General features: G+C 40.3%; 1 protein-coding gene across 4 annotated transcripts in view; it reads left to right on the forward strand.

Moving 5' to 3' along the window:
• Nucleotides 1–8788, forward strand: part of Pde4b (phosphodiesterase 4B) — a 518640-nt gene that overhangs the window by 76783 nt on the left and 433069 nt on the right. Inside the window, exon 1 of one of the 4 annotated variants that reach the window (XM_029475818.1) lies at nt 7366–7385. The exons of the other annotated variants lie outside the window; for them this stretch is intronic. The gene's annotated coding sequence lies outside the window, so the exon portion shown is untranslated. Of the gene's footprint in view, nt 1–7365; nt 7386–8788 lie in introns of those variants that run through there. 4 annotated transcript variants of the gene reach the window in all.

Consider the following 8788-nt stretch of genomic DNA (forward strand, 5'->3'; position numbering starts at 1 on the left):
TCTCTCTCTCTCTCTCTCTGTGTGTGTGTGTGTGTGTGTCTATGACTCTCCTAGTGTCTTTGCATTCTCTGTCTCTTTTTTGCTCACTGTCTCTGTGTCTTTTTTTGTATGTGTATGTGTGTGTGTATCTTATCCATCTCTCTCTTGTATCTCCCAGTGTGTCTATGTCTATGTGTGTCTGTCTCTTACACACACACGCACGCACGCACGTGTGCACGCACACACACACTTTAACCTATTTGACTAGCATTTTTTTTCTCATGATACTATTTTCTGTAGAGCACTCTTTGTCTTCCATGCAGTTGCTCCTGGGTTTCCTTACTTTTCTCTCTTTGTTTCTTTGTATAGGTATTTTTCTTTGTATAGGTATTGTGTCCTTTCTGTTTTGAGCATTTCTCATTGATTAAAGTAGGTTTTTGAAAGCTGGTATTTGTTGGTGGTTTGTTTGGCAGTGGGGCCACGACTTGTCCTAGAAATAAAAAAAAAACCTGTTTATTAAGGGGCTGAGCATTTGAGCTGCTTATTTCAGTCAGCATTCCTTCTCAGCTAACCTAAATTGGTTCTGCAGGGTTGTTTACTTTGAAAGCCATGTAGGGTAGGGCCACTCTAAGCTTTCAGGGTGTGGCCTAGAAAGATGTGGATTTCATCCCGTGATCCTCTCAAATCAAGCATCCATCTCTATTATTTTCTGTCAGCTTTTCAAAGGCAGTGGTGACCTACTTCCTCTGTGCACTGCTCTCTTCTGAGGTCTTTGTTTGACTTTTCCATGTTGCAAGACTTGGAGTCCCTCAAATTTCTTCTACTTTTGCCCATCACTATTATCCTTCTTCTTATTCTCATCCCAGCTTTCTGATGATCTTTTTAATCCCCCTCGCTGTGCACCATTCAAGTGTCCCATCATATTTGGGGACAGAGGAAACATTAGCTGTCGTCAGCCTCCTACACAGGTGAGATCTTACCTCAAAAAACAGTGTGGAGTCAGACATTTTAATTCTTTGTGTACAGTTACTCAAAAGCATCTCCCACTTCCCTTATCAGTGCACTAAAGTCTTTATGGCTTAGCACTGTGTTAAGATACCAGTGTGCTGTATTTCTTATACATCTTGGTAAATGTGTCCTCCCTTGCTCCCCAACTTATAGATCCTTCTCTTCAGACATATACAGGCTACATTTCACTCACCTAGTCACAAATCATACTGTTGAATGTTTCTGTGGTGTTTCTTCTGACTGGATTATCATTCTAACCCTTTTTCCACTAATGATATCCATTTATGCCTTAGAACAGTGTTCTTAGCCTGTGGGTCACAATGCCTTTGAGAGTCGAATGGACCTTTCACAGAAGTTGCCTATCAGATATCCTGCATATCATATATTTATCATAACAGTAGTAAAATTATGTGTTTTAAAGTAGCAACAAAAGTAATTTTGTGTTTGGAAACAGCACGAGGAACTGTACTCAAGGGTCCCAGCATTGTGAAGGTTGAGGACCGCTTAACCTTTTATGACCTCCTTCAGTCAGCCCTGCTATGCTTTGTGTTCTTCATACTACATAGGGCTGATATTTGCCTCCTCAGTGTGTCTTAGCTCTCCCATAGTACACTGTTTGTCCTCTGTTAGTAGTGTCTGCCAAATAACAAATAAATTCTAGTTATGTTCCTTGTTGATTACTATCACATATGGTTTAAGATTGAGAATTTTATCTAGTCTCCAGTTAAATATTAGCAGCCTTGATGAGAGGCCGATGAAGCCGTTCTATAAGATGTAGCTGCTGGAGCATGAATATAGCTTCTCTTTATCCATGGACTTAACATAATGTTAAATTTAGCATACATAAGAATGGTTATGGTGGTCATAATTACCTAGAAAAAAATAGAAAATACATGATACTACCTAAGAACAAAAGTTCCCAAATAGTAAACCGGAAATTCTTGTTTGACCTTTACATTCTGTAACTGATATCTGATCACCTGTTGTGAATTTTTTTAAAAAAGCATTCTGCATTCCTATTTTAAAATAATTTCTGCAACACAGTTAGTAGAACAACAGTAAACTGTTTTATTTTTTCTGGAATGACTATCACAACTGACTCATATTTTTTAAAAATTACAATTATTATTTAGTATGTGTGTGTGTGTGTTCTCATGTGTGGGCCATAGTGCATATGTGTGGGTCAGGAAACAACTTGCAGGAGTCAATTCTCTTCAACATGCGGGTTCAAGTTATCAAACTTTGATTGTCAGGTTTAGCAGTAAGTATCTTTACCCATTGAGCCATCTCACTGGTCCTAATGATCTATTTTTATTGACAATCTGAAAAGCAGAAAGCCAAAGACTTACTGTGACCTAAATAATATTATTCAGCTTTATAATAAAAGAGATAAATAGGTATTGCTTCTTATTCATTAATTGTGGAGGGAGAATATTCAGCAATACCTTCACGGTTGGATAGCAATTTGTATTTTAAAAAACATTCTTATAGTCATCTATGAATAGGCTATCGTCTGACGGACTTGAGATTAATGTTACTTCAGACATTGTGTTATTTATTCATTTTATGGTTTATGCTTTTGAGATAATTATAATATTTACCTTGTCAAATTCACATTGACTCTCTGTCCAGATCTCTGGAGCCTGCTTTTATGTATTGTGAGGCTTTTGTTGCATTCTCTTATAATAAGAAAATTTAGGGATAAATAGCCCCAAAGAAGCTACATCACATTATGTTATTTTAATGCTGTTTTTAGGAGGGAAGTGGATCTGAAAGAGGGTTTTTCGGTTTTTGCTGTTGCTGTTTGCTTTGTTTTGTTTTTATAGAGGAGACTTAACTGAAGTGGTCAATGGGGTTATTGTCTGGCTGACTGTTTAATGAGGACCTACTACTTGCAAAATCCTGGCAGGCAGCACTCACCATGTTGTTTTATCTTCACAATAAGCCTGAGAGATAGATGGTAACATCTTTATCTTTTTGAATAAGGATACTGTGTCACAGAGCCAAGTAAATTACTGAATGCATCATGGCTAGTACGTGACATAACTGGGATCTCAAGCCAGCATCTTCTGAACCAGGTTCTGACACCTCTTCTGCATGTAGCACTAGCTCGTATTCAATAGCATTCATACCAGAGAATCTGTAAATGTTTATGGCCCACTCCAGAAATACCACTGCTCCCGTATTCCTAAAAGCATACAGCATTTGAACATTCCCTTGTATTGATGACATTATTACAGCAGCAGTATGGAAAACAAATAATTACTTTCCATTAATAGAAGCAAGAGTTTAGAAAGAGCAAATGCCTCATTAAGAACTATTGATCTTTGCTGGTAACTGGAGAGTAGAGAGATATTGTTTTGTCTATGAGTAAACTCATTTCTCTCCATCCTGGAAAAGTTCTGTTTGCCTCCATGTGCACAGTGTAGATTAGCCTTGTCTGTGAAACCATTCCTGGTCCTCATGGGTGCTGTGGTATGATAGCATCTTGTGCATGCCTCTGCTATATAACTCAGCTATTCATTGCTATCTCCTACTGTATTGGACTCTATAGTCCTTGAGGAAAGAAATCCTTTCTTTCCAACAGTACATTCTCAGTGTCTACATAGTACATGGCTCTCTGTAGTGCTCAGTAAGTGATTTTTTGAGACAGTTGAATGAATAATTGAATGCTTGAATAAACAGTGTTTAAACTCAAAAGGATGATTTTGTCTTGAAGCATTTTTTTTTAAGGTTAGGATGCTTCCAGATGTAAATAACCTTTTAAATTCAAGATAAAGCAACCTTTTAACTTAGAGCTGACAGTTGTACACATAGAAGTCTGTAGCCCAACGCCCAGGCTGATGGAAGTTTAGTTCTATTGTGTCAATAACCAGATGAAAGGCAAGTCAACAGCTAAAGAACTCTGGCTCCTTCTGTGTGATGCAGGAATCACCCACGGCAGAAGTTCCATGTCCTACCTAAGAAAATGAAGCTTGAACATCACTGTGACGATCATTTTGTGGACTACTCTGTTCTGGTTTTCAGCTTTGCCATTTAAGTGGCAGAACCCCTCCTCACTAAATAGTAAACATAATTCTAGAACGTGTGCAGATAAAATTGAGATGCTCTGATTGCTGATCCACTTGTCCTCTTACACCTGCTGTCCAGTTGACTTCATTCCCTGAATATCAAATATATTAGGTGCTTGCCAAACTAATTTTTTAAAATTTATTTATTAGGTATTTTCTTCATTTACATTTCCAATGCTATCCCAAAAGTCCCCCATACCCTCCCCCCCACACCCCTCCCCTCCCACTCCCACTTCTTGGCCCTGGTGTTCCCCTGTACTGAGGCATATAAAGTTTGCAATACCAAGGGGCCTCTCTTTCCACTGATGGCCAACTAGGCCATCTTCTGATACATATGCAGCTAGAGACACGAGCTCATGGGGGGGGGGGGTACTGGTTAGTTCATATTGTTGTTCCACCTATAAGGTTGCTATAAGACCCCTTTAGCTCCTTGGGTACTTTCTCTAGCTCCTCCATTGGGGGCCCTGTGATCCATCAATAGCTGACTGTGAGCATCCACTCCTGTGTTTGCTAGGCCCCGGCTTAGCCTCACAAGAGACAGCTATATCAGGGTCCTTTCAGCAAAATCTTGCTAGTGTATGCAATAGTGTCAGCGTTTGGAGGCTGATTATGGGATGGATCCCCGGGTATGGCAGTCTCTAGATGGTCCATCCTTTTGTCTCAGCTCCAAACTTTGTCTCTGTAACTCCTTCCATGGGTGTTTTGTTCCCAATTCTAAGAAGGGGCAAAGTGTCCACACTTTGGTCTTCGTTCTTCTTGAGCTTCATGTGCTTGCCAAACTAATTTTAAGTCCATTCTTAAAGCAAAGCCCAATTTGCATCTTAAAAAGTAAAAATAGAAATGGTAGGTTTTTAAAATTTTTATTTATTTATTCAGCCCCTCATGCTTGCTCTTTGGAAGCCCCCAAGAGTCTGCTGGTTTTCCTGTGGAGTCCCTGTCCTGTTCAGATCCCTCATTCCTTCCCCCTACTCTCTTCCATAGGACCCTTGCCTCCCTTCTGAGCTCCATCTAGTGTTTGGCTGTGGGTTGCTGCAGCTCTTTCCATTGGCTGCTAGGTGCAGCCTCTCAGAGGACAGTTATGCTAGACTCTTGTCTCCAGGCATAATAGAGTATCATTAATAGTGTCAGGGATTGGTTCTTACCCATGGGATGGGTCTCAATACAAGGAACTCATTGATTAGGCATTCTCTCCATCTCTGCTCTGTCTTTGGTCCTATATATCTTATAGGCAGAACACATTTTGGGATGAAGGTTTTGTGGGTGGGTTGCTGTCCTTATCCCTCCTCTGGGAGTCCTGCCTGTCTATAGGAAGTGGCCTCTTCAGTATCCATATCTATCAGTGCTAGGAATCTCAGCTAGAGTCACCCCCACAGACACTCAGGAGCGTCCCCTATCCCAGGTCTCTTGCATGTTCTAGAGATGCCCTCCATGCTGATTTCTGTGAAATGGTAATTTTTAGTATAAAACTACATGTACCAAATGTGTTTCTTGTGCTTTTTGATGCTCTGCTCAACAGTATTGTATATCATTCTGTTATTATCACCTGAGTTTCTGCCATCTTCTAAGTTTGCTTCCTTGGTTCTCATGAACACATAAATCCACATCCCTCAATTTTTCACCAGGGCTGGGACAGATTGTTTGGCCCCAAATCAGATGTCTTCTTTACAGTAGGCAATCACTACTGTCAGAGTTAATGTCTAATTAATTGTATTAAAGTAGAAAGTATCATGTTATTGAGTCATGTGAGATGTTTGGGAATTTTTTTTTCACAGTTTGGTCATTTTTCTCATGCACAGTGTATGTATTTATTTCTGAGAGAGGAAGACAAAAAAATTTAAGTATATATCTATTTATTTTATGTATATGAGTACACTGTAGCTTTACAGATGGTTGCGAGCCATCATGTGGTTGCTGGGGATTGAACTCAGGACCTCTGCTCGCTCTGGCCTGCTTGCTCTGGCCCAAAGGTTTATTTATTATATGTAAGTACACTGTAGCTGTCTTTGGACACACCAGAAGAGGGTTTTAGATCTCATTATGGATGGTTTTGAGCCACCATGTGGTTGCTGGGATTTGAACTCAGGAACTTTGGAAGAACAATCAGTGTTCTTACCCACTGAGCCATCTCACCAGTACCAAGACAAAAATTTTATGAGTTTCCTTAAAGTAATTATGAATGTTATAATTTCTCTTAAGTCTTATTTCTAAGAATGGAAATTTTTACATATTTACGTGTATGTGGGGGGATGTGAATATGGATGTGCATGTGTATGTGTAGGTTTAGGTGTGAATAGGTACTTGTGCATATGTGTGTGTGAGTTTGTGTGTCTCTGTGTGTGTGTGTTTGTACAAGCAAGTGGGTGACAGAGGAACTTGGGTATCATTTCTCAGGAGATGTCCACCCTTTTGTTTTTGAGACAGAGTCTGTCACTGGCCTGGAACTTTCCAGGTAGGCTAGGCTGCTGGCCAGTGATCTGCCTATCCCTGTCTCTAAATTACCACACACAACTTTTTATGCAGGTCTCAAGCTTACATTCCGAACCTCACTTTACCAACTCAGCTGTCTTCACAGTCCCAGAAAAAAATTGGTTGATGAGCTTTGATAGAAGCTTTGAATATGAATAAACTTTGGCCAGGTTCTATGCTTTTTATCCACGTTTCATTAACATGTGAACAACATGGTATGGTGGACGATACTAAGCAATCTAGAGGTGGTGTATATGCGACATAATGTTTTCTGCATAACTTAAAATTATCTTTAGATACTGAAACAAAGACTCAGTTCAGAAGAAAAATGAATATGTGTATTTTCATTAACGTAAGAGAAGGAAGAAGCAGTCATTGTTCCACTTCAGTACTGTAGTTTTAATCTGTACTTCTCTATACATAACCCAAATGTTCAGTGTAATTTGGGTGTCTATGAGACTCTGTGAAAGAGAAGCTGCTCACAAGATCCAAGTGCTCCTCCAACTAAAGGGCGCTCTCCCCTTCCCCTTTCTTTCCCTCCCTCTCACTTGAAAACATCTGCTTTGTTTCTTGCTCTGGAATCCCATTTATTTTCCCAGTTATTGTCCATGCCACCCCTGACCCTGCTTTCTTTTCTCCTCATTTCCCAGGAGGTAGCAGCTGGGTTTGTCTGCACAGCGGGTGCCTGGTGTGAACCTGCCAGCTTCTCCTAGCTCAGTGAGCTTGGATGAGTCACTTGCCCTTTCTGGATGTCAACGTTTTTACCTTTAAAATTAGAACTGCAGACAGTGAGAATTACACGACAGTTAGGGATGAGATGACAGTGCCTGGTCACAAAGCCACTTGCATCCCCTCACATAGGTAAGTGTTGAGCACTTGTGCAGTGTTGTTCACCAGGCATCTCTCTAGAAGCTTCTAGAAGCTTTCTACCTTTGACTGAAAAAACCTCCAGCATTTCTAGGAAGAAGCACAATGCTCATATCTATTCATCCCTATATATTTTCCTTGCCAGGGCATCAGTTAATAACAGCATTTGGTAGGTGCATCTGGGAGGCATAAAACCGTGCATATGTAAAATAAGCACACAGTTTGACCGAGACTATGAGTAATAAAAAATGAAATAATAAAATCATGTAACAGGAAAAGAAGTCAGCAAAGGTGTTAACTGAAGAAGCAACATCAAAACCAAAGACTAGCAAGCAAGTTAGACAAAACCCAGGGAAACACTGCAGTGTGGTGAGAGTTCCAAGAGAAGAAAGGCATGCTGGGTAAACTTCAAATGTTTCTGACCAAAGTTCAGTGAATTAAAAGGATATGGTGAAGAAGCAAGTGGGAGCCAGAAGAAGAAGCTGAGGCCACAGAGGAAAGCAGTGACCAGCTCTCTAGGGAGTTAGACTGTTGATCATTTTACCGAAGGTTTTCTTGCTCTTAAAATCACAGGGAATCATAAAGAATGCAAAGCAGGCATGTAGCAGAATGGCTAACTCTAGAAAATAGATGTGGGGGGAGAAAGGATTCTTTGTTTGTTCTTTAGTCACAGCACTAAAGACTGTAGCCTCCTGGATGCACTGCCTTTCACAGTGTTTGCCCATAGAGCCAGCCTTCGTTCATCTCTTTACCTAATGAGCCCATTGTCTCTTCCCTGTCAGGGCTTCTCCTGTGGACTGTGATCCTGACACGTTTCAAGGACATAGTGCTGTGAAATGGATAACCATCTATTCTTTGCTTCTGAAACTAGACATCAGGCTTCCTGAGGTCAAAGGCTGTGTGTCACAGTCGACTTTGTATTTCAGACCTATGAGTCTCTGTCACTTGTTGAAATCTCATTTGTGGTTTGTATTATGAGGAACTGATAGAAAAAGAGGAGCTTGGGGTTTTTGCTGGATAGAAATTCGGGCCTCAAGTCATGAATGCCATTTGACCGCTTATATTTCTGTTGAAAGTTGGTGACATTTATTGGTGCCCAAGAACAGATTTAATAGACTTATAAACATTACCAACTGTCTCAGAGAGCAGCAGTAGATTTAAATTCTTGCACGGGCAGGCAGATGCTTAGAGGTTATATTCGGCTTCTCGTCTGTTTGTGAGCATTCTGAGGATCTTTTTAGGAAGCACTAGAAAGTCTCTAATCCTTCCTCCACCACATCTTCTCTTTGGCATTCACGAGGTGAAAACCATGAGAGCTTTAACAACATTGTTCATTGTTTTGTAGCTGTGATCATTTGGATCTGGAATGGATCGATTCGCATTCTTCTACATGTTAA

Source organism: Mus caroli, chromosome 4 (genome assembly GCF_900094665.2).
Source record: "Mus caroli chromosome 4, CAROLI_EIJ_v1.1, whole genome shotgun sequence".
Classification (NCBI taxonomy): domain Eukaryota; kingdom Metazoa; phylum Chordata; class Mammalia; order Rodentia; family Muridae; genus Mus; species Mus caroli.